Genomic DNA, 25,756 nt, shown 5'->3' on the forward strand with positions numbered 1-25,756 from the left:
GCATAGCTACAAACAGCAGGGACAAAGAGGTAGCGCAAAGGGAAGGCCTACAACTCCACCTGGTGAGGTGGATTCCCAACTTGCTTCCAGGCCGCCAGGGCCTCCACTACCAGCTAGTACCCGTGCCCCGGTCAGCTTAACTAACAGCAATTAAAGATAGAGGAAACCGCCATCAGTTTTTTGTCTGGTCATTGTCTGCGCCCTCAGCCCTGCATTACACCGCACCAACAACATCTACCTCATATACTGCCCTGGAGCTTAGCTCTGCCTGTGGAGAGCTGAACCAACTCTGCTGCGTCATCATCAGCTCCAGAGGATCTGCACCGCAGCGGCGGCTCCATATAGCCGCATAGCACAGGTGGCGTCACGAAAATTATCTCTAAAAAAAATGTTCCCCTTTTCCTTTAACCCCTTAATAACATCTGACGTACTAATACGCGTCTGTGCCCTGGGACTTAAGAGCCAGACCCGTATTAGTACGTCATCGCGATCGCGCGCGCACACAGGCTGTACGGGCGCGATCGCCGCTGGGTGTCAGCTGATTGTCACAGCTGACACCCGGTACTATGTGCAGGGAGCGGTCCTGCACCGCTCCCAGCACATTAACCCCCGCGATGCTGCGATCGAAGTCGATCGAAGTCGATCGCGGCATTGCGGGGGCAAGGGGAGGTGATCGGCGATACTCACCTCCTCTTCCGGCTTCCAGCGCAGTCTGCAAAGGCTTCCCGGGTGTTGCCATGACGACCCGATGTCGTCATGACAACATCCGGGTCACCAGAGAGCAGGAAGATTGCTTGGACATGCGCAGTGCATCTCCAAGCAATCTTCACACTGTGCACTTCTGACAGCCTTCATGGTGTTAGAACCTTGCTCTTAGGTTTTTTCCTTTGCTGGTCACATGACCTTGTTGGCCTATTTAATCCTGCTCCGCCCTTCTGGCTTTGCTGGACTTCATTGTATAACTACTTTCTAGCTAGCCTGTGCTCTGTATCTAACTCTGTTAGTTTGCTTGGTCTACGGACCTCAGTGTTCTATATATTTTGTTTGTCTGTCTGCTACTATTTCTGTTAAGAGGTGTCCCATTTTCCTCCCAGTCCTTAGTACTTGTAGGGATTCCTTCCCCACATCTATAGGTCTCCGTACAGACTAGCTTAGGACTTTAGCAGGTCTGATCGCAGGATCAGGTTCCCTGTTACATCGTAGGGATTAAGCTGAGTTCTATCGTAGGGACAGATCTCCTCTCTTTCCTTAGCTCTGGTAGCAGAACATAACACATGGCATAGGGATGGTGCTCCATTCCTGTGCCATGCAGGCGATCAGAAAAAAAAAAGTGAAAGTCCCAGAGTGGGACAAAGTAATAAAGTGTATAAACTGTGTGAAAGTGGAAAAAAAAAAAAAAATGTGCAAAAATATTATAAAAAAATAAAAAAAATAATACACCAAAAATAAAAATATAATGTACCCATCAATAAATATTATTATAAAAAAAATAAAAAAAAAACAATAAAAGTACACATATTTGGTATCGCCGCGTCCAGAACAACCTGACCTATAAAATTGTCCCACTAGTTAACCCCTTCAGTGAACACGGTAAAAAAAAAAAAAAAAAAAAAAAAGAAGCAAAAAACAATGCTTTATCACCATACTGCCAAACAAAAAGTGGAATAACACGCGATCAAAAAGACGCATATAAATAAAAATGATACCGCTGAAAACGTCATCTCGTCCCGCAAAAAACAAGCCGCCATACAGCTCCATCAGCTGAAAAATAAAAAAGTTATAGCTCTCAGAATAAAGCGATACTAAAAAATATTTTTTTCTATAAAATAGCTTTTATTGTGTATAAGCGCCAAAACATAGAAAAATGATACAAATGTGGTACCGCTGTAAACGTACTGACCCGAAGAATAAAGCTACCTCATCAATTTTACCACACGCGGAACAGAATAAAAAAAAACAAAAAAAAACAATTCCTGAATTGTTGGTTTTTGTTTATTCTGCCTCCCAAAAATCGGAATAGAAAGCGATCAAAAAATGTCACGTGCCTGAAAATGGCACCAATAACAACGTCAAGTCATCCCGCAAAAAACGAGCCATCACATGACTGTCTGCCAAAATCTGGAAAAATTATAGCTCTCAAAATATGGCGATGCAAAAACTAGATTTTACAAAAAATGCGTCTTTTAGTGTGTGACAGCTGTCAGTCATAAAAAACCCCATATGATTCTGGCATTGCTGTAATCACACCGACCCGAAGAATAAAGTCGTCTAATCACTTATACCGCACAAGGAACGGCGTCAAAAATAAACTCTTGGGTTAGGATTGGGCTAGGGTTAGGGCTGGGTTTGGGGCTAGGGTTGTGCTGGGGCTAGGGTTGTGCTGGGGCTAGGGTTGTGCTGGGGCTAGGGTTGTGCTAGGGTTAGGGCTGGGGTTGGGATTTTTTTCAAAAGTAAGAAAAAAAGATGACGATATGGCGACTAGTGTTGAGAGCAAGTGCTCGCTACTTGAGTTTGCATCGGGTGCTCTGGTATGCATTGAGTATCGTGGGTATTTGAGTGACATGCTCGAGTCTCTGCCCCATATGCTTCGCGGCCAAAAAACTTTACGGGGATTGCCTGCCATGCACGAGCGATCCCCGCATGTTTTTTTTTGGGTGTCTAATAACCGTGAAACATGCGGAGCAGGGACTCGAGCATGTCACTCGAGCACACGCTGTACATGGTGCATACCTGAGTACCCGATGCAAACTCAAGTAGCGAGCACTTGCGCTCAAGAATAATGACAACTTATTCAATATGATGACCTAATGTAAACAAATAATGTGCCGTACCTCTGGGTTCAAAATGTTCACTATACACCTTAATAAAATCCTTGAGGGGTATAGTTTCCAAAATGGGGACACTTGTGGGGGAGCTCCACTGTTTAGGCACATCACGGGCTCTCCAAACGCGACATGGTGTCCGCTAATAAATTGAATGGAAAATCGGCTCAAATTGTTAGCGGACGCCATGTTGCGTTTGGAGAGCCCCTGTGTGCCCAAACATTGGAGCTCCCCCACAAGTGACCCCATTTTGGAAACTAGACCCCCCAAGGCACCTATCTAGATGCATAGTGAGCACTTGGAACCCCCAGGTGCTTCACAAATTGATTCGTAAAAATGAAAAAGTGAAAAAAAAAACACTTTTTCATTTTTATGAATCAATTTGTGAAGCACCTGGGGTTCCAAGTGCTCACTATGAATCTAGATAGGTGCCTTGGGGGGTCTAGTTTCCAAAATGGGGTCACTTGTGGGGGAGCTCCAATGTTTGGGCACACAGGGACTCTCCAAATGCAACATGATATCCGCTAACAAAATGTCGGCTCAAATTGTTAGCGGATATCATGTTGCATTTGGAGAGTCCCTGTGTGCCCAAACATTGGAGCTCCCCCACAAGTGACCCCATATTGGAAACTAGACCCCCCAAGGCACCTATCTAGATGCATAGTGAGCACTTGGAACCCCTAGGTGCTTCACAAATTGATTCGTAAAAATGAAAAAGTGTTTTTTTTTCACTTTTTCATTATTACGAATCAATTTGTGAAGCACCTGGGGGTTCCAAGTGCTCACTATGCATCTAAAAAGGTGCCTTGGGGGGTCTAGTTTCCAAAATGGGGTCACTTGTGGGGGAGCTCCAAAGTTTGGGCACAGAGGGGCTCTCCAAACGCAATGTGGCGTCCGCTAACAATTTGAGCCGATTTTCCATTCAATTTGTTAGCGGATACCATGTTGCATTTAGAGAGTCCCTGTGTGCCCAAACATTGGAGCTCCCCCACAAGTGACCCCATTTTGGAAACTAGACCCCCCAAGGCACCTATCTAGATGCATAGTGAGCACTTGGAACCCTCAGGTGCTTCACAAATTGATTCATAAAAATGAAAAAGTGTTTTTTTTTCACTTTTTCATTGTTACGAATCAATTTGTGAAGCACCTGGGGGTTCCAAGTGCTCACTATGCATCTAGATAGGTGCCTTGGGGGGTCTAGTTTCCAAAATGGGGTCACTTGTGGGGGAGCTCCAATGTTTGGGCACACAGGGACTCTCTAAATGCAACATGGTGTCCTCTAACAAATTTAACGGAAAATCGGCTCAAATTGTTAGCGACACCATGTTGCGTTTGGAGAGCCGCTGTGTGCCCAAACATTGGAGCTCCCCCACAAGTGACCCCATTTTGGAAACTAGACCCCCCAAGGCACCTATCTAGATGCATTGTGAGCACTTGGAACCCTCAGGTGCTTCACAAATTGATTCATAAAAATGAAAAAGTGGTTTTTTTTTTCACTTTTTCATTGTTACGAATCAATTTGTGAAGCGCCTGGGGGTTCCAAGTGCTCACTATGCATCTAGAAAGGTGCCTTGGGGGGTCTAGTTTCCAAAATGGGGTCACTTGTGGGGGAGCTCCAAAGTTTGGGCACACATGGGCTCTCCAAACACAACATGGCGTCCGCTAATTATTCAAGCAAATTTTACAATCAAAAAGTCAAATGGCGCTCCTTCCCTTCCGAGCCCTGCCGTGCGCCCAAACAGTGTTTTTTCCCCAAATATTGGGTATCTGCGTGCCCAGGGGAAATTGCACAACAAATTTTGGGGTCCATTTTTTCTTGCTACCCCTGTGAAAATAAAAAAAATTGGGTCTAAAGTAACATTTTTGTGAAAAAAGTTAAATGTTCATTTTTTTCTTCCACATTCAAAAAATTCCTGTGAAGCACCTGAAGGGTTAATAAAGTTCTTGAATGTGGTTTTGAGCACCTTGAGGGGTGCAGTTTTTAGAATGGTGTCACTTTTGGGTATTTTCTGTCATAAAGACCTCTCAAAGTGACTTCAAATGTGATGTGGTCCCTAAAAAAATGGTTTTGTAAATTTTGCTGGAAAAATGAGAAATCGCTGGTCAACTTTTAACCCTTATAGCTCCCTAACAAAAAAAAATTTTGGTTCCAAAATTGTGCTGATGTAAAGTAGACATGTGGGAAATGTTATTTATTAACTCTTTTGTGTGACATATCGCTCTGATTTCAGGGCTTAAAAATTCAAATTTTGAAAATTGCAAAATTTTCGCCAAATTTCCGTTTTTTTCACAAATAAACGCAAGTGATATCGAAGAAATTTTTCCACAATCATGAAGTACAATATGTCACGAAAAAACAATCTCAGAATCAGGGGGATCCGTTGAAGCGTTCCAGAGTAATTACCTCATAAAGTGACAGTGGTCAGAATTGTAAAAATTGGCCCGGTCATTAACGTGCAAACCACCCGCGGGGCTTAAGGGGTTAATTGACCGCCCTGGGTCACGGACCGGGTCACTGCCACCGTGACATCCCCAGCACCGACCGGCCCGGCTACCGAGTACCGCACGGCCCCAGGGGGCGCGTCAGAACCGTCGGCGCATATTCCGTGTTGCAGGTGGAGAGGGAAAAAAGCCCAGACGGTACCCACAAATGTCACTATACACTTAATCCCATGTGGTTGTTCATTTGAAACCCATAGGATAAGAGAGATTCTAGTTTAGATTAAAAATTTATATTTTTATTCATTATTCATATTAAAAAAACAAAAAATAGAGAAATAACAGGGGACATCCAGGAAAGAGAGATGCAATATATAGCTTGGTCATATCACATTCAGCATGATTATATGGCAAAAAAACGAAACCCCCTTATTCACAAGATATATATACAAACCAGTGCTATAGACATATGGAAACAGATTAGACAAAGTGCAAATTGTACAGTAATCAGTCAATCAATGTGAGAATGAACTAAATTAGACGATGAGGAATCAAACATTTAAATCAATGATCATAAAGTGCTAAGTGCTGATATTTAGAAAGAAAATGCCTGCATTGCCCTATTTCATTAAAGGGGCCGAAAACAACAACTTACAAATATACCAAGAGACATAGAATAGTAGATATGCCTATTGAAAATTGCTACAAACTGACCATATTAACAGCATTTACCTCTCCAAAACCCCTACGGCTGTTCGCTGTTAAAGGCCCCGTCACACTTAGCGACGCTGCAACGATCCCGACAACGATACGACCTGTCAGGGATCGTTGCTGCGTCGCTATGTGGTCGCTGGTGAGCTGTCAAACAGGCAGGCTCACCAACGATCAGGGGAGCAGCGACATCGTGGAAAGAATCTTTCCACGATGTCCTGCTCCTGGTTACGAGCCTGCTGAAGCAGAAGCAGGCTGGTAACTATGGTAAACATCGGGTTACTAGGAGCACACGCGCTCCTAGTAACCAGTTGTTTATCATGGTTACCACTCTGCTACAGTGAGCGGGAGGTTACCGCTCACTTTAGCAGGCTCGTAACCATGATAAACAGCGGGTTACTAAGTGCGCGTGTGTCCCTAGTAACCCGATGTTTATCATGATTACCAGCCTGATCGCTGCTCCCGCTGGTCACACACAGCGATGTGTGCTGACCAGCGGGAGGGCAACGACCAAAAAATGGTCCAGGACACTTTGCAGCGATCAGCGACTTCACAGCAGGGGCCTGATCGCTGCAAAGTGTCACACATAGCGACATCGCTGGTGAGGTCGTTGTTGCGTCACCAAAACCGTGACTCAGCAGCGATCTCGCTATGTGAGACGGGGGCTTTAGTTTCTTCCGGGGGGGGGGGAGAATGTTTAGCCCCGCCCCTTCCTGTTTATGTAAATCCATGTATCAGTCTCGTCTCCTCCTGGATAAACCTGTTCTGTGTCGTCTCCATGATATTGATGGTGATCGGGGAGGGGAGGTCGGATGAAACGCTCCATGTGATTGGTGTTTATAGCTCTTTTACTATTTGTTTAACAGTTTTTTTTGCAAATGCTGAAAAGCCCAAATATCTGTGAAAAATAGAAAGAAAAGATTTGCAGAATCTCAGTCTATGAAGTAGCATGAAGCACAATGTCTGTTCTCTTGTGTTGGTTTGATTTTCCTGCTTTTAAGCGCATGTTTTTGTGTTCTGGGCTTTATTTTCTAGATTGGATAATTTTAATTATTTTCTGTTGAAGATCTGCTCAGTTTTGCAGGGAATAATCGATGGATTATATCTATTTACTGTGCAACAAGTTCCCAGGGTGCAGTTCTCTTCTGGGTTTCTTCCTGATCGGTCTCGGGGAGCAGTGTGGGGTCCTCAGGTTCTTCTCCTCCAGAGCCGCTCCAGACTGAGCTCCGAGTTCTGCCGGGTTGGTTTCTCAGGTGGATGCTGGAAGCTCGGCCTGGTATCTCTGGTGGATGCTGGGAGCTCGGCCTGGTATCTCAGGTGGATGCGGGGAGCTCGGCCGGGTATCTCAGGTGGATGCTGGGAGCTCGGCCTGGTATCTCAGGTGGATGCTGGGAGCTCAGCCTGGTATCTCAGGTGGATGCTGGGAGCTCGGCCTGGTATCTCAGGTGGATGCTGGGAGCTCGGCCTGGTATCTCAGGTGGATCCTGGGAGCTCGGCCTGGTTTCTCAGGTGGATGCTGGGAGCTCAGCCTGGTATCTCAGGTGGATGCTGGGAGCTCGGCCTGGTATCTCAGGTGGATGCTGGGAGCTCGGCCTGGTATCTCAGGTGGATGCTGGGAGCTCGGCCTGGTTTCTCAGGTGGATGCTGGGAGCTCGGCCTCGTATCTCAGGTGGATGCTGGGAGCTCGGCCTGGTTTCTCAGGTGGATGCTGGGAGCTCGGCCTGGTATCTCAGGTGGATGCTGGGAGCTCGGCCTGGTATCTCAGGTGGATGCTGGGAGCTCGGCCGGGTATCTCAGGTGGATGCTGGGAGCTCGGCCTGGTATCTCAGGTGGATGCTGGGAGCTCGGCCTGGTTTCTCAGGTGGATGCTGGGAGCTCGGCCTGGTATCTCAGGTGGATGCTGGGAGCTCGGCCTGGTTTCTCAGGTGGATGCTGGGAGCTCGGCCTGGTATCTCAGGTGGATGCTGGGAGCTCGGCCTGGTATCTCAGGTGGATGCTGGGAGCTCGGCCTGGTATCTCAGGTGGATGCTGGGAGCTCGGCCTGGTATCTCAGGTGGATGCTGGGAGCTCGGCCTGGTATCTCAGGTGGATGCTGGGAGCTCGGCCTGGTATCTCAGGTGGATGCTGGGAGCTCGGCCTGGTATCTCAGGTGGATGCTGGGAGCTCGGCCGGGTATCTCAGGTGGATGCTGGGAGCTCGGCCTGGTATCTCAGGTGGATGCTGGGAGCTCGGCCTGGTATCTCAGGTGGATGCTGGGAGCTCGGCCTGGTATCTCAGGTGGATGCTGGGAGCTCGGCCTGGTATCTCAGGTGGATGCTGGGAGCTCGGCCTGGTATCTCAGGTGGATCCTGGGAGCTCGGCCTGCTTTCTCAGGTGGATGCTGGGAGCTCGGCCTGGTATCTCAGGTGGATGCTGGGAGCTCGGCCTGGTATCTCAGGTGGATGCTGGGAGCTCGGCCGGGTATCTCAGGTGGATGCTGGGAGCTCGGCCTGGTATCTCAGGTGGATGCTGGGAGCTCGGCCGGGTATCTCAGGTGGATGCTGGGAGCTCGGCCTGGTATCTCAGGTGGATGCTGGGAGCTCGGCCTGGTTTCTCAGGTGGATGCTGGGAGCTCGGCCTGGTATCTCAGGTGGATGCTGGGAGCTCGGCCTGGTATCTCAGGTGGATGCTGGGAGCTCGGCCTGGTATCTCAGGTGGATGCTGGGAGCTCGACCTGGTATCTCAGGTGGATGCTGGGAGCTCGGCCTGGTATCTCAGGTGGATGCTGGGAGCTCGGCCTGGTATCTCAGGTGGATGCTGGGAGCTCGGCCTGGTATCTCAGGTGGATGCTGGGAGCTCGGCCTGGTATCTCAGGTGGATGCTGGGAGCTCGACCTGGTATCTCAGGTGGATGCTGGGAGCTCGGCCTGGTATCTCAGGTGGATGCTGGGAGCTCGGCCTGGTATCTCAGGTGGATGCTGGGAGCTCGGCCTGGTATCTCAGGTGGATGCTGGGAGCTTGGCCTGGTTTCTCAGGTGGATGCTGGGAGCTCGGCCTGGTATCTCAGGTGGATGCTGGGAGCTCGGCCTGGTTTCTCAGGTGGATGCTGGGAGCTCGGCCTGGTATCTCAGGTGGATGCTGGGAGCTCGGCCTGGTATCTCAGGTGGATGCTGGGAGCTCGGCCTGGTATCTCAGGTGGATGCTGGGAGCTCGGCCTGGTATCTCAGGTGGATGCTGGGAGCTCGGCCTGGTATCTCAGGTGGATGCTGGGAGCTCGGCCTGGTATCTCAGGTGGATGCTGGGAGCTCGGCCGGGTCTCCCTAAGCTTCAGCAATGTGGAGGCCAATGATCCCAGACTTTTGCTGCAACCTTTTGGTCCAGAGAGCTAGTGAACGGTTTATTGTGGGGGTCTTTCTTCTTTAGAAGGGGGCTGTGGAAGACCACATCATTGTGCACTTTTTAACTCTAGATAAAGGAAAAATCTGTAATTATCAGAACTAGAGCTATGACTTGTGAGTTATAATTACTAAAGACTGTGGAAAGACGTTCAGAGTCCAGTGATTATGAATGAAACGGAAGATGTCGACAAAGAACTTCAATCAGTGAGCATTTCAATGAACTCCACCTCTGAAGAAATACAATGACTACGTATGAAACTTCATATGGATGAATTCTCTAAAAGTGGGCAGCATGATGGCTTAGTGGTTAGCACTGCAGCCTTGTAGCACTGGGGTGCTGGGTTCAAATCCCACCAAGGACAATAGTTTTGTATCTCCCCGTGTTTGCGTGGGTTTCCTCCGCTTCTCTACCTTCCTCCTATACTCCAAAGACGTACTGATAGGGAATTTCATGCGTGTATTCTTACTGAAGGCGGACACCCAGACGCAGTCTACTAGGCGTATACGTCCAAAATGATGCTCATCAAAGTGGACGTTCACTCTGCCGGCACCATTATAGTCTACGGAACTGTCGGCGCATGCGTCCATATTCTGTGTTGCGGGTGGAGAGGGAAAAAAGCCCAGACGGTACCCAGAAATGTGTAGAAAAGTGCAATATGAAACCACCCTAAGGCAAACTGTTGCCCAGGTTTTCTCTTTTTGGGCAGATCTTGGAGACATGCAGGTGGTCTTCTTTGGGACAGTTGTTGGTTCCATGACCTGTGATCAGACAAACCTTACAGACATTCTCATTACAGTCCTTCATCTCGTGCCGTTTCTTACATCTCCAACAGTTAAGTCCGTATGAACTCCCCAAAGAGAGTGACTGGGGCCGGTGCTGGAGCTCATGTTCTGAAACTTGGTCCTTGAGAGTGGGATTGTGATCGACTACTTGCCAGTCCAGAGTCAATAGCTGTTCAAGATGTGGATGGCTCCGGCACAACTGTACAGAACCTCTTCAGGAACATGACTATGCCTTTGTCAGGAGTGTGGGGGCTTCAAATGGAGACGATCACTCTTCTTCTCTCTCTCTGGATAGTGCAGCTAGCCATAAAATGGTTTCGTTGATGATGGGACCTTTATGAGCAATCTGGCACAAATAGTTGACTCCCTTTTGTGAGCAATGTATGCCGGACTCCAGTGAAAGCTGCTTGCAGTCTCTTAATCGCTCCGACTGGGTATTAAATGACGGCATCTCGATGTGGATGCTGGGAGCTCGGCCGGATATCTCAGGTGGATGCTGGGAGCTCGGCCGGCTCTCCCTAAGCTTCAGCATTTTGGAGGCCACTGATCCCAGACTTTTGCTGCAACATTTTGGTCCAGAGAGCTAGTGAAAGGTTTATTGTGGGGGTCCTTCTCCTTTAGAAGGGGGCAGTGGAAGACCACATCATTGTGCACTTTTTAACTCCAGATAAAGGAGAAATCTGTAATTATCAGAACTAGAGCTATGACTTGAGAGTTATAATTACTAAAGACTGTAGAAAGATGTTCTGAGTCCAGTGATTATGAATGAAACTGAAGATGTCGACAAACAACTCCAATCAACGAGCATTTCAACGAAGATCTTCAGGGAACTCCACCTCTGAAGAAATACGATGACTTCGTATGGAACTTCATATGGAAGAATCCTCTAAAAGTGGGCAGCATGGTGGCTCAGTGGTTAGCATTGTAGCCTTGTGCTGGGGTCCTGGGTTCAAATACCACCAAGGACAAGAGGTACAGAGAGTTTGTTTGCTCTCCCCATGTTTGCGTGGGTTTCCTCCAGTTCTCCAGTTTCCTTCCATACTCCAAAGACTGATAGGGAATTTCATGTGTGTTTGCTTACTGAAGGCGGACACCCAGACACAGTCTACTAGGCGTATACGTCCAAAATGATGCACGTCAAAGCGGAGGTTCACTCTGCCGGCACCATTATATTGAAAAAACAAGAAAGAAATTTCGAATACAGGTCCATTATGACAAAAACAAACTTTATTTGTTCAAAAAATAACACGATTGACACAATGTAGTATGTGAACGAGAATTAGAGTGAAAACAACATACAAGCAAGAGGGCGCCACAGCAGACCCGTACGTGGGAGATGCTCAATTATTTATTTATCGTATCAATAGTAATGCCAAAGTTACATTGTTTGCTTAAAAAATTTCTGCGCACTAATGTATACCTTGCTCAAAGGCTTATACTGCATATCAGTTAATACTCATGTGTTTTATAAGGAATAGTATACCATGCAGATTAAACACCATAGTGCTAGCTCATGACACCGTTCACATTATTGTGTATTTATTATAATTGTTACCATATAGGTAAAATATATAGATAGAATATATGAACAAATGTGAACACCGTCATAAACAGTACCCAATTAACCTGAGAACGTGCACAGCTCCAAATACACTACATAGAAAAGCGCTAGTATTGCGTGGAAAAGCGAACATATTCGTGAGCTGGAGCTATCATGATGGCAAAATGAGCATACTCACACGTGGATGGTATGTAGCTGGTCTGCGATGGCGCCATTATAGTCTATGGAACCGTCGGCACATGCGTCCAAATTCTGTGTTGCGGGTGGAGAGGGAAAAAAGCCCAGACGGTACCCAGAAATGTGTAGAAAAGCGCAATATGAAACCACCATAAGGCAAACTGTTGCCCAGGTTTTCTCTCTCTTTGGGCAGATCTTGGAGACATGCAGGTGGTCTTCCTTGGGACAGTTGTTGGTTCCATGACCTGTGATCAGACAAACCTTACAGGCATTCTCATTACAGTCCTTCATCTCGTGCCATTTCTTACATCTCCGACAGTTAAGTCCGTATGAGCTCCCCAAAGAGACTGACTGGGGCCGGTGCTGGAGCTCATGTTCTGAAACTTGGTCCTTGATAGTGGGATTGTGATCGACTACTTGCCAGTCCAGAGTCAATAGCTGTTCAGGATGTGGATGTCTCCGGCACAACTGTACAGAACCTCTTCAGGAACATGACTATGCCTTTGTCAGGAGTGTGGGGGTTTCATATGGAGACGATCACTCTTCTTTTCTCTCTCTGGATAGTGCAACTACCCATAAAGTGGTTTCGTTGGTGATGGGTCCTTTATGACCAATCTGGCACAAATAGTTGACTCCCTTTTGTGAGCAATGTATGCCGGACTCCAGTGAAAGCTGCTTGCAGTCTCTTAATCGCTCCGACTGGGTATTAAATGACGGCATCCCGATGCTGAAAAACCTGGAAGGAAGAGGAGGGGGGTTAAGAGGTAGAAGAACCCTTGAAGAAAGAAGCAGTTGCTAGCTGGGAACTCCTGCACTCTTGCTGGGCTTAGTTGATGCCATTGCTTCTTCCAGTAATTCTACAGCTTTTGGAGGGGATGTTTTCTAGACCATTTTCCTTAAGGAGGTGGAGCTGTGCAGAATTCCTACTCTGGTCTGTAATTCTTATCTGGAGGCCTTTGTGGAGCTTCATTAGCAGATAATCTTTGTCAACCTTTATTAGCATAGTTCTTGCTTGATAACAATCAATAAAATACACTTAAACTTGAGAACATCAGCCTAAACTAGAAAAACAACTTTTAGTTCTATTTTTCACAAATATTTGGGCTTTTCAGCATTTGCCAAAAAGTTGTTGAACAAATAGTGAAAGAGCTATAAACACCAATCACATGGAGCGTTTCATCCGACCTCCCCTCCCCGATCACCATCAATATCATGGAGACGACACAGACCAGGTCCCCCATCCTCTCCATCTCAGCTTTGAGAAGGGGGTGCAGATATGCAAATCCTATTTTTCTTGGTAAAATCCTCAGTGTATGTTTTTGTGGACATTTGATCATCAGTGAAGATCTTCATCCTTTGTCTCCCTCAACAAATGTCTTCTGATAGCAGATCTTCCTTATGCAATTGGCCAATATTTACAACCTCATCCTTTCTTCCCCTTCTCACTAATCTACATACAGTAGTGGGATAAGCCCCGCCCCTTCCTGCTATTATACAGGCAGTAGTAGGATTGTTCCCGCCCCTTCCTGTTTATGTAAATCCATGTATCAGTCTCGTCTCCTCCTGGATAAACCTGTTCTGTGTCGTCTCCATGATATTGATGGTGATCGGGGAGGGGAGGTCGGATGAAACGCTCCATGTGTTTGTAGCGTTTTTACTCTTAGTCATCAATTTTTTGGGGGCGAAGTCTGAAAAGCCCAAATATTTGTAAACAATAGAAAGAAAAGATTTGCTGCATCTCAATCTATTTAGTAATATAAAGCATAATATCTGTTCTTTTGTGTGTTGGTATGATTTGTTTTCTTTTATGTGCATGTTGGTATTCTGGACATTAATTTTTAGATTGGATTATTTCACAATTTATCTCTTGAAGATCTGCTCAGTTATACAGGGAATAATTTATGCATTATATCTATTAAATGTGCATTTTTGTTGCAACAAGTTCCCAGGGTGCAGTTCTCTTCTAGGTTTCCTCCTGATCGGTCTCGGGGAGCAGTGTGGGGTCTTCAGGTTCTTCTCCTCCAGACTGAGCTCCGAGTTCTGCTGGGTTGGTATCCCAGGTGGATGCTGGGAGCTCGGTCTGGTATCTCAGGTGGATGCTGGGAGCTCGGCCTGGTATCTCAGGTGGATGCTGGGAGCTCGGCCTGGTATCTCAGGTGGATGCTGGGAGTTCGGCCTGGTATCTCAGGTGGATGCTGGGAGCTCATCCTGGTATCTCAGGTGGATGCTGGGAGCTCGGCCGGGTATCTCAGGTGGATGCTGGGAGCTCGACCTGGTATCTCAGGTGGATGCTGGGAGCTCGGCCTGGTATCTCAGGTGGATGCTGGGAGCTCGGCCTGGTAACTCAGGTGGATGCTGGGAGCTCGGCCTGGTATCTCAGGTGGATGCTGGGAGCTCGGCCTGGTATCTCAGGTGGATGCTGGGAGCTCGGCCTGGTATCTCAGGTGGATGCTGGGAGCTCGGCCTGGTATCTCAGGTGGATGCTGGGAGCTCGGCCTGGTATCTCAGGTGGATGCTGGGAGCTCGGCCGCCTCTCCCTAAGCTTCAGCAATGTGGAGGCCAAGACTTTTGCTGCAACCTTTTGGTCCAGAGAGCTAGTGAAAGGTTTATTGTGGGGGTCCTTCTTCTTTAGAAGGGGGCTGTGGAAGACCACATCATTGTGCACTTTTTAACTCCAGATAAAGGAGAAATCTGTAATTATAAGAACTAGAGCTATGACTTATGAGTTATAATTACTAAAGGCTGTGGAAAGACGTTCTGAGTCCAGTGATTATGAATGAAACTGAAGACGTCGACAAAGAACTCCAATCAGTGAGCATTTCAACGAACTCCACCTCTGAAGAAATCCGATGACTTCATATGGAACTCAAGGAAGAATCCTCTAAAAGTGGGCAGCATGGTGGCTCAGTGGTTAGCACTGCAGCCTTACAGCACTGGGGTGCTGGGTTCAATTGCCACCAAGGACAACAGTTTTGTATCTCCCCGTGTTTGTGTGGGTTTCCTCCTCTTCCTCACTTTCCTCCCATATTCCAAAGATATACTGATAGGGAATTTCATGCGTGTTTGCTTACTGAAGGCGGACACCCAGACGCAGTCTACTAGGCGTATACGACCAAAAATGATGCTCATCAAAGCGGACGTTCACTCTGCCGGCACCATTATAGTCTATGCATCCAAATTCTGTGTTGTGGGTGGAGAGGGAAAAAAGCCGAGACGGTTCCCAGAAATGTGTAGAAAAGCGCAATATGAAACCACCCAAAGGCAAACTGTTGCCCAGGTTTTCTCTCTCTTTGGGCAGATCTTGGAGACATGCAGGTGGTCTTCTTCGGGATAGTTGTTGGTTCCATCATGACCTGTGATCAGACAAACCTTACAGGCATTCTCATTACTGTCCTTCATCTCGTGCCATTTCTTTCATCTCCGACAGTTAAGTCCTTATGACCTCCTCAAAGAGACTGACTGGGGCCGGTGCTGGGTATTAAATGACGGCATCTCAATGCTGAAAAGCCTGGAAGGAAGAGGAGGGGGGTTAAGAGGTAGAAGAACCCTTGAAGAAAGAAGCAGTTGCTAGCTGGGAGCTCCTGTACTCTTGCTGGGCTTAGTTGATGCCATTGCTTCTTCCAGTAATTCTGCAGCTTTTGGAGGGGATGTTTTCTAGCCCATTTCCCTTATGGAGGTGGAGCTGTGCAGAATTCCTACTCTGGTCTTCATTTGTGGGAATCTTAACTAGCAAAAATCTTCATCCAAGTGTTTGCTGCAGAATAAAATAAGCTAAGACTTGAGAGCATCAGCCTAATTTAGAGTAATTACTTGTATTTCAATTACTCACAAACATTAGAGCTTTTCAACATTTGCCAAAAAACCTGCTAAACAATAAGCAAATGTGCTATAAACACCAATCACATGGAGCGTTTCATCCGACCTCCCCTCCCCGATCACCATCACTATCATGGAGACGACACAGAACAGGTTTAACCAGGAGGATACAAGAGTGATACATGCATTTGCATAAAAGGAAGAGGCGGGGTTAAACATTTTACATTTAAAGGGCTGTTATCAAGTTCTCAAATTGCTTTAACTAGTTAGCATGAAAATAAGCAAGTTAGCAATTGACTTGCTTTTTTTCTATCTGCTGTCATTCTTCAGCAATGAGAGCTTTTATCTTTTATAGTGTACAGCTCGTTTCCATAGAGCTCGGCCTCCAGACTCTTGAGTGTGCAGTAATTATGACGCGCCCCTGGGCCTGTGTCGCGCTGCGTTGCGCACGCGGGAGCTTACCCGGAGCCGGATCTGTTTAGGGTTGTAGTCTCGTGGCGGTGACCCGGTCCGTGCCCAGGGAGTCAAACTGGACGGCAGTCTGTTAGCGGTAGAAAATGGTTGATGACTACGCCACCCGTTGAATGCAGCCAGGGGGCTGCTGCTGCAGGGCAGACCGCTGAAGCCGGTGGAAGGATGGTGCAGCGTGATAGTATAACCCCCAACGGGAGGGGTATGGCCTCAGGGCAGCCGACGTGTATGATGGGGGTAGCAGGAACCACTCAGAGACGGTATGGTAGCGTTCAGGGTCTTTACTGGTAACAACGATAGACCCTCCCGGAGTACTTGCTAGCGAACGGGGCCTGGTCAGTCCTTGAGCAGATGGGATCTCCCCTGGCCAGGCGTAGTTGTAGGCCTCCCAAGCTGACTGTACTCTTCTGGCTACCTTGCTAGAAGCTGATGTAAGTAGCCCACGTCCCTGAGTGTACCGTGTGGTGCTCACCCGTATGGCCGGTGACTCGGGGCCTTCTAATGGCTTCCGCTCCACGATGGCGGTGCTGGTCCCACGCGTGTGACCGGGCCTTCGGGCTTCTGGGCCAGGGGACCTGAAATCCCCTGCCTGACGGATTCTGCTGCTGGGTAGAAGTTAGTCCCCACAGCCTCGGACTCCGGGTCCGGTAAAGAATCTTCTTAGTCAGGGCGAGCTCTTTAGCTGCCAGCCCCTGACTCCTTGTGACTCTGCTGCTTCCTATGCTGCTCTTGTCTCTACTCTTCCTGGACTCACTAACCCTGCCTCAGCCCCGGGTTTATACAGGGGAAGTTCTTCCCCTCCCAAGGCTGGGCAGGAGGTGTGGCATGCACAGGATCCCTGACCAAAGGACCTCCCACCTGCTCTCAGACGTAATATCTCTATCACTGTGACAACCAGACCCCTGGGGTGTCACACTCCCCCCTAGTGAAATTTAGTACTCCGGGACTAAACACTTTTTAGAAAAATATAACAAGGTATATCAAAGAACAATAAAATACAATAAGGAAACACAATAAGATGGTCACGGATGTCCGCAACCGGGTGCAGTCTTTGAAGAAAAGCAAAGGTGTCCATTTCACCAACACAGGGAGACGTAACCAGGTAGGGGTCTGTCCTACCCCGAGTCCTTAACAGTCTCTAGTCCATCCTGGGTTACGCTCCAACTATATACAAAGGATTCCCGGTAAATCCACCGAAGACTCCTAAAAACAACTAGAAACACAAAATTACACACAAGCAACAATAAACAGGTAAACATTGTAAAACAACTTAAACATTTAGATCCTCCAACGTGCGGGTAACTGGCCTCTAGTGGCCCTAGTGGACCTACGGAGCTGACTGTCTGGCCCTGAACTACAGGGTGTAGGAACTGTCAAGGGTAAACTGGGCAGCTGTCTACCGGCTCTTTGTCTCACTAGGGGTACGGCAGGCTCACTATAAGCAGAGGGTGGATTCTCCTGTTCCGCTTGGGTGGAGTCTTCTGCCTCCTGGACCGGCTGCTCTTCCAGCTCTACCCGTTGCTCCGTAGGTTCTTGGGATGATGGTTGGAGGAAGGTGAGTACGGGTACCACAACTGCACCATTGACTTGAGTCCAAGACCGAGGGAAGTCCCCGAGCACGGTACTAACCATATCTTCCCTTTCTTCCACGGGTCGATGGTCTTCCTGTTCCTCCTCAGGGTTCCTCAGTTGTTCGGGGCACTTCTTCAGGTGGTCCCGGGATACAATGGCTGTGGTTTCCCCTCCGTCTTTACTGATGGTACAGACCTTCGGGTTCTCGTGGCTTGAGGGCAGTACGGTGTACGGGTCCTTCTCCCACTGGTCGTCCAACTTGTGGAGCCGTCTCTTCCTCTTCAAGACCTGCTCTCCGGGTACCAGGGGAACAGCGGGAGCATACTGGTTGTAAGTCTTCTCTTGTCTTTCCCTAGCCTGACAGAGACTTCGCTCCACGCTCTCCTGTACTTTCCGGTACTGCTGCTGCCTCTCTGTGTCCCAGTCCGTTTCTGGTGAAGTGTCCTCGGGCGTCAGGACTCCCATTTCCAGGTCAACAGGTAACTTACCAGGTCTTGCCCTCATTAGGTAAGCCGGGGTACAGTTGGTGGAACCTACCGGGATGTGGTTGTATAGGTCCACCAGATCGGGCAACTTCTCAGGCCACAGACTGCGTTCTTCCAGGGGCAACGTTTTTAGAAGATCCATTACCACCTGGTTCATTTTCTCACAAAGTCCATTAGTTTGCGGATGGTAGGGTGTCGTCCTTATCTTCCGGCAGCCATACAGATTGCAGAATTCCTGGAAGACCTCCGCTTCAAAGGCAGGTCCCTGGTCCGTCAGCACTTGGTCCGGGTACCCGTGTGGACGGCAAAAGTGCTGCTGGAAGGCTCTAGCTGCTGTTCGAGCCGTTAAGTCCTTGACGGGGACGACAACCAGAAACCGGGAGTAATGATCCACGATGGTTAACGCGTAGACGTAGCCACTTCTGCTGGGGGTCAGTTTTACATGATCCAAGGCTACCAGTTCCAACGGTTGCCGGGTGACGATGGACTGCAGGGGAGTCTTCTGGCTGGCCCGGTCCTTCCTTCTCAGATTGCACGGGCCACAGTCTCTGCACCACTTCTCGATGGTTCCCCTCATGCCTACCCAGTGGAACCGCTCGTGCAGCAGGAACTCCAGCTTTTTCCACCCGAAGTGTCCAGCTCCGTCGTGGTATGCCTCCATCACCATGGCTGCGTCTCTTCGTGGCACCACTACTTGCCAGAGTAGTTCATGCGTCCTGGAGTTAACCATTCTGCGGCACAACTTCCCCTTGTAAAGGAACAGTCGACTCTTCTCTGCCCATAGTTGTTTGGCTTCCTCTGGAGCGTCTGATTCCAGGCTAGCCTCCGGGCGAGTCAGCATCTCCTTCACCAGTCGGACGGCAGGGTCGCTGTCTTGCGTTTCCGCCCAGTTGTAGTGAGGTAAGGGGTTCAACGTAGCAGCCTGCTTACTCCTTACCCGGTGGGAATACTGGATAGTCCCATGACGGTGGAACGCAGGGAGTTCAACTTCTTCCAGTCCCTCCGGATCTTCTCCTCCGTCCGGCAGGTTGGGCATCCTGGACAGGGCGTCCGCGTTGGTATTGGAGCGCCCTGCCCGGTATTTAATTGTGAACTCGTAGTTGGACAGACGGGCCATCCACCTCTGCTCCAGGGCACCGAGTCTTGCCGTGTCCAGGTGTGTCAGCGGGTTGTTATCCGTGTATACGGTGAACCGGGAAGAAGCGAGGTAATGCCTAAAGCGCTCGGTGACTGCCCATACCACGGCCAGGAACTCTAGCTTAAATGAGCTGTAATTTTCGGGGTTCCTTTCGGTGGGTCGCAGTTTTCGGCTGGCATAGGAGATTACTCGTTCTCTCCCCTGCTGAATCTGGGACAGTACGGCTCCTAGCCCGATGTTACTGGCGTCGGTGTAGAGGATGAAGGGCTGGCTATAGTCCGGGTACGCCAAGATTTCATCCCCCGTGAGGGCCATCTTCAGCTGGCGGAAGGACTCTTCTTCTAGCTTTTCCCATTTGAAGGGCGGCTTCTGGTTCTTGGCCTTCCGGGACTGGCCTATCAGGAGGTCCTGCATAGGTGCTGCCTTTTTGGTGAAACCGGGAATAAACCTTCGGTAGTAGCCTACCAACCCTAGGAACTGCCGCACTTCTTTTACGCTGGAGGGGCTTGGCCATCCCTTAATTGCGGTGATCTTATCGGGGTCGGGAGCCACTCCGTCAGCGCTCACCACGTGTCCCAGGTATTGCACCTTTGGTTTCAGGAGGTGACACTTGGAGGGTTTCACCTTTAGGCCGTAACTCGCCAGAGCTTCGAACACCTCCGCCAGGTGTTTCAGGTGGTCCTCATAAGTTTTGGAGTATACGATGACATCGTCCAGGTACAACAGGACCATCTCGAAGTTTCTGTGGCCCAGACAGCACTCCATTAATCGTTGGAAGGTTCCTGGGGCGTTGCAGAGTCCGAACGGCATGCAGGTGAACTCGCTAAGTCCCATCGGGGTGGTGAATGCGGTCTTCTCCCGGTCCGCCTCTGCTACAGGAACCTGCCAGTACCCGCTAGTGAGATCCAAGGTAGAGAAGAAGTTAGCAGATCTTAAAGCAGCCAATGACTCCTCTATCCTTGGTAAGGGGTACGCATCCTTGTGTGTGATACGGTTGATTTTCCGGTAATCTACACACATCCTCATGGTGTTGTCTTTCTTTTTGACTAAAACTAGTGGGGCTGCCCAGGGGCTACAGCTATCCCGGATTACCCCAGCCTCCTTCATGTCTCTAAGCATCCCCTTGGCGTGTTGGTAATGTGCAGGGGGTACGGGTCGATACCTCTCTTTTATGGGAGGATGATCTCCCGTGGGGATGCGGTGTTCTACCCCCTTGACTCGCCCGAAGTCTAACGGGTGTTTACTAAACACTCTCTCATACTCTTGAACCACCCGATAGACTCCTTGTTTCTGGTGTGAGGGAGTGGAGTCAGTACCCAGATGTAGTTGCTGACACCAGTCCTCCATGTCTTTCTTAGAGCCGTTACCTTCCTCCGGGTGAGATGGAGGCAAGGGTTCCACAGATTGTATAGAATTTTGATTAGTGGTATATAATTTGGCTAGCGTGGCATACCGGGGCAGGTACACTTCCCTCTCCCCGATATTTATTATGCGAACGGGCACCCTCCCATGGCGTACATTGACCACCCCCCGTGCTGTCAAAATGGTGGGCCTACTGTCTGAGTAAACTGGTTCTACCATTGCCTGGTAATCTCTACCTCTCAGACCAATAGCTGCCCGGCACCAAATCATCATTTCACTTTTTGGGGGCATGGCAATAGGAAAAGGGTCACACATTCTTACGCTACCAATCTCACCGCCGGAGAGTTCCACTTGTTGCCGTTGCATCAGTGCCCGGATCTCTTTCTGGAGCACCCGCTGCTCGCCGGAGCTGGCATTCTTGGCAACCTGCTGTAAAAGGAAAATCACCTCTGCAAGACAATTTTCAATTACATTAGTTCCTAGAGTTATTTTTGGGTGACTCTCATGTTTGTCAATATCTACAATGATCAGTCCCTGTGCGGCCAGTTCGACTCTACCAATTTTGATGGTCACCTCTTTAAATCCGATCTGTGGCACGGGCTGACCATTGCTGGCGATGATACTCAAGTTGTCGTCAGGGTAGCGGGTAATATCCGAGTCATTCCAGTACTGCTTGAAGAGCACGTACGGGATGGTGGTGACCTGTGACCCGGTGTCCAGTAGGGCACTCATGGGAATGCCATCCAGTACCACAGGCAAGACTGGACGTCCTCCCACATATCTGTCGCGCCAGTTCGATGGGCCTGGTGATCTTTTTCCTGGGGGTTGGCCCTCTACCCCAGGTTGTGCCCGTTTAAAGAACAGTACCTTTCCATATGTCCGGGTTGATTGCAGCGGCGGCAGATGGGTCGTCCGTCCTCGCTGTATCGGTCACTGGGTCTTCCTCTGGCCGGTGGGGTCCTCCTTGGTCGACGCCACGGGATGTCCTCCGGTCCGGATGCCAGCTGGATCTTCCCTGGAGTGGAAACCTGTAAAGACTGCACAGTTCGGGTTAGCGCAGCAACGCTTTTAGCTAGCTCTTGGACCTGATTGTGTAGGTCTGGAGCCGGGTCATTGTCCAAAGCCTGCGCATCAGCTCCCACAGGCCCTGCTGACAAGGGCGCCGCCTCCTGGTAGTAAGTGGTAGTGGGGCGTCTGTGGGTCACAACGCCACCTGGTGCCGGTTCTCGGAGCACCCGGATGGCTCTGTCCTTGAACTGTGCAAATTCTAGATGAGGGTCCTGTAAGGCCATTGCCCGCAACTGGGTGCGGTGGGCATTGCAATATAAACCCTCTATAAATTGTTCGGTCAACAGCCTGTCCTCGTTTCCCACTCCATTAGGGTCGGTCTGCTTAATGGCCCTCAGGGCCTCTTGTAGGTTGAGTGCATAGTCCCTTATACTCTCATGCGCTCGCTGCTTGCACCCGTAGAATCTAAGTTTAATCTCGGCTGAGGTGCGGGTATCAAAGGTGTCCTTCAGCCGGGTTAGTATCCCTGCGACAGTCTTCCTCCCAGGTGGCCAGGATTTTACTTCCCTTTTGGCTGCCCCAGTTAGTTGGGCCACCAGGATGCTCACTTTTTGCTCTTCTGTGAGGGGGTACACCTGGAAGAGGCTATCCAGCTTTTCTCTAAAGTCATGCAGGGTATGTGACTCCCCTGAGTACTGGGGTAGCCAAGCTGCTCCCGGGATATAGGGCATGGTGAAGGGCATAACTGCAACAGCGGTAGCGCTGGCGGGGGTTGAGGCAGTGGAGCTCTCCTCCGTATCCGACATCTTCCTCCCCCCTAGTGGACCGTGGCCTACCTTGCGATGATCCTGTTCCGTAGGCCGCGGCTCCGCAGTGGATCGTCAGGGTTGAGGACCTTCCGTCGCGCTCCTGTGACGTCGGCGTCTGCTGGGCTCCTTCCAGGACCTTACGCAACGTCCGGACGTGAGGCGGGGCTTCAGTTCTCGCGCGCTTTCGGAGTCCACGCCCCTCTTCTTCCCGCGCGGCGTCCTCAAGATGGCGTCCAATGGCGGGAAAACTCCACGGATGGCGGGAAGAAGGCTGAAGATGGCGCCGGATGGCGGGAAACTTCACCGATGGCGGGAAGAAGGCTGAAGATGGCGCCGGATGGCGGGAATCTTCACCGATGGCGGGAATCTTCACCACTGGTAAGTTTGAACAGTCTTTGCTTTTCAGGCACGCAGTACCCGGTGGTTGCGGGCACGTGATCCTGCCGACTACGCCAAAGTAGACGCGCCCCTGAGCCTGTGTCGCGCTGCGTTGCGCACGCGGGAGCTTACCCGGAGCCGGATCTGTTTAGGGTTGTAGTCTCGTGGCGGTGACCCGGTCCGTGCCCAGGGAGTCAAACTGGACGGCAGTCTGTTAGCGGTAGAAAATGGTTGATGACTACGCCACCCGTTGAATGCAGCCAGGGGGCTGCTGCTGCAGGGCAGACCGCTGAAGCCGGTGGAAGGATGGTGCAGCGTGATAGTATAACCCCCAACGGGAGGGGTATGGCCTCAGGGCAGCCGACGTGTATGATGGGGGTAGCAGGAACCACTCAGAGACGGTATGGTAGCGTTCAGGGTCTTTACTGGTAACAACGATAGACCCTCCCGGAGTACTTGCTAGCGAACGGGGCCTGGTCAGTCTGTGAGCAGATGGGATCTCCCCTGGCCAGGCGTAGTTGTAGGCCTCCCAAGCTGACTGTACTCTTCTGGCTACCTTGCTAGAAGCTGATGTAAGTAGCCCACGTCCCTGAGTGTACCGTGTGGTGCTCACCCGTATGGCCGGTGACTCGGGGCCTTCTAATGGCTTCCGCTCCACGATGGCGGTGCTGGTCCCACGCGTGTGACCGGGCCTTCGGGCTTCTGGGCCAGGGGACCTGAAATCCCCTGCCTGACGGATTCTGCTGCTGGGTAGAAGTTAGTCCCCACAGCCTCGGACTCCGGGTCCGGTAAAGAATCTTCTTAGTCAGGGCGAGCTCTTTAGCTGCCAGCCCCTGACTCCTTGTGACTCTGCTGCTTCCTATGCTGCTCTTGTCTCTACTCTTCCTGGACTCACTAACCCTGCCTCAGCCCCGGGTTTATACAGGGGAAGTTCTTCCCCTCCCAAGGCTGGGCAGGAGGTGTGGCATGCACAGGATCCCTGACCAAAGGACCTCCCACCTGCTCTCAGACGTAATATCTCTATCACTGTGACAACCAGACCCCTGGGGTGTCACAATTACACCACAGGAGAGGCATTAACTCTTAACATCCCAGTCAGCTCTCTCCAGTCTATTGGTTTCTATATAGCAGTGAGCTGCTCACCTCCATCCTAGCTTTGAGAAGGGGGTGGATCTATGCAAATTCAGATTTTTTTTGTGTAACCTACAGTGGATGTTTTTGTGGACCTTTGACCATAAATAAAGCTCTTCAACCTTTGTCTTCCACATCTAATGTTTTCTATGAACAAATCTTCTTTGTAAACTTAAAACTTTACTCAACGACTGTAAATCTAAGAGACTATTTCTCTAATACTTATTTAAATTATGGATCTAATTTAACTACTATTTTTCATAAACATTTGGGCTTTTCAGCATTTGCCAAAAACTGTTAAACAAATAGTAAAAGAGCTATAAACACCAATCACATGGAGCGTTTCATCCGACCTCCCCTCCCCGATCACCATCAATATCATGGAGACGACACAGAACAGGCCCTCCATCCTCTCAATCTCAGCTTTGAGAAGGGGGTGGAGCTATGCAAATCCTAATTTTCTTTGCAAAATCCTCAATGAATGTTTTTGTAGAAGTTTTCATCAGTGAAGATCTTCATCCTTTGTTTTCCTCAACAAAGGTCTTCTGATAGCAGATCTTTTATATGCAATTGGCCAATATTCACAAACTCATCCTTCATTTCCCTTCTCACTAAACTACATACAGTAGTGGGGTAAGCCCCGCCCCTTCCTGCTAATATACAGGTAGTAGTACGATTGGCCCTGCCCCTTCCTGTTTATGTAAATACTTGTATCAATCTTGTATCCACCTGGATAAACCTGTTCTGTGTCGTCTCCATGATATTGATGGTGATCGGGGAGGGGAGGTCGGATGAAACGCTCCATGTGATTGGTGTTTATAGCTCTTTTACTATTTGTTTAACAGCTTTTATGGCAAATGCTGAAAAGCCCAAGAGTTTATAAAAAATAGAAAGAAGCCATGTTCTGAATATCAGTTTACTGAGTAATATGAAGTATAATGTCTATTTCTTTGTGTGTTAGTTTGTTTTTTCTGTCTTTAAGCGCATGTTTGTATTCTGCACTTCATTTTCTAGATTGGTTAATTATAACATTTTTATTTTGAAGATCTGCTCAGTTATGCAGGGAATAATCTATGGATTATATCTATTTACTGTGCAACAAGTTCCCAGGGTGCAGTTCTCTTCTGGGTTTCCTCCTGATCGGTCTCGGGGAGCAGTGTGGGGTCCTCAGGTTCTGCTCCTCCAGAGCCGCTCCAGACTGAGCTCCGAGTTCTGCTGGGTTGGTATCTCAGGTGGATGCTGGGAGCTCGGCCTGGTATCTCAGGTGGATGCTGGGAGCTCGGCCTGGTATCTCAGGTGGATGCTGGGAGCTCGGCCTGGTATCTCAGGTGGATGCTGGGAGCTCGGCCGGGTATCTCAGGTGGATGCTGGGAGCTCGGCCTGGTATTTCAGGTGGATGCTGGGAGCTCGGCCTGGTATCTCAGGTGGATGCTGGGAGCTCGGCCTGGTATCTCAGGTGGATGCTGGGAGCTCGGCCTGGTATCTCAGGTGGATGCTGGGAGCTCGGCCTGGTATCTCAGGTGGATGCTGGAAGCTCGGCCTGGTATCTCAGGTGGATGCTGGGAGCTCGGCCGGGTATCTCAGGTGGATGCTGGGAGCTCGGCCTGGTATCTCAGGTGGATGCTGGGAGCTCGGCCTGGTATCTCAGGTGGATGCTGGGAGCTCGGCCTGGTATCTCAGGTGGATGCTGGGAGCTCGGCCTGGTATCTCAGGTGGA

The 25,756-nt window shown here is 49.5% G+C and overlaps 3 pseudogenes; 2 read left to right on the forward strand and 1 right to left on the reverse strand.

The window, feature by feature from the left end:
• Positions 1 to 6,803: 6,803 nt before the first annotated feature.
• Positions 6,804 to 6,866, forward strand: LOC141260631 (U7 small nuclear RNA; annotated as a pseudogene).
• Positions 6,867 to 24,307: 17,441 nt separating this feature from the next.
• LOC141260639 (U7 small nuclear RNA) lies at positions 24,308 to 24,368 on the reverse strand (annotated as a pseudogene).
• Positions 24,369 to 24,849: 481 nt separating this feature from the next.
• LOC141260635 (U7 small nuclear RNA) lies at positions 24,850 to 24,912 on the forward strand (annotated as a pseudogene).
• Positions 24,913 to 25,756: the final 844 nt, after the last annotated feature.

The sequence above is a fragment of the Phyllobates terribilis genome, unplaced genomic scaffold (genome assembly GCF_046119375.1).
Source record: "Phyllobates terribilis strain yellow unplaced genomic scaffold, ASM4611937v1 Scaffold_3__8_contigs__length_932513732, whole genome shotgun sequence".
Taxonomy (NCBI): domain Eukaryota; kingdom Metazoa; phylum Chordata; class Amphibia; order Anura; family Dendrobatidae; genus Phyllobates; species Phyllobates terribilis.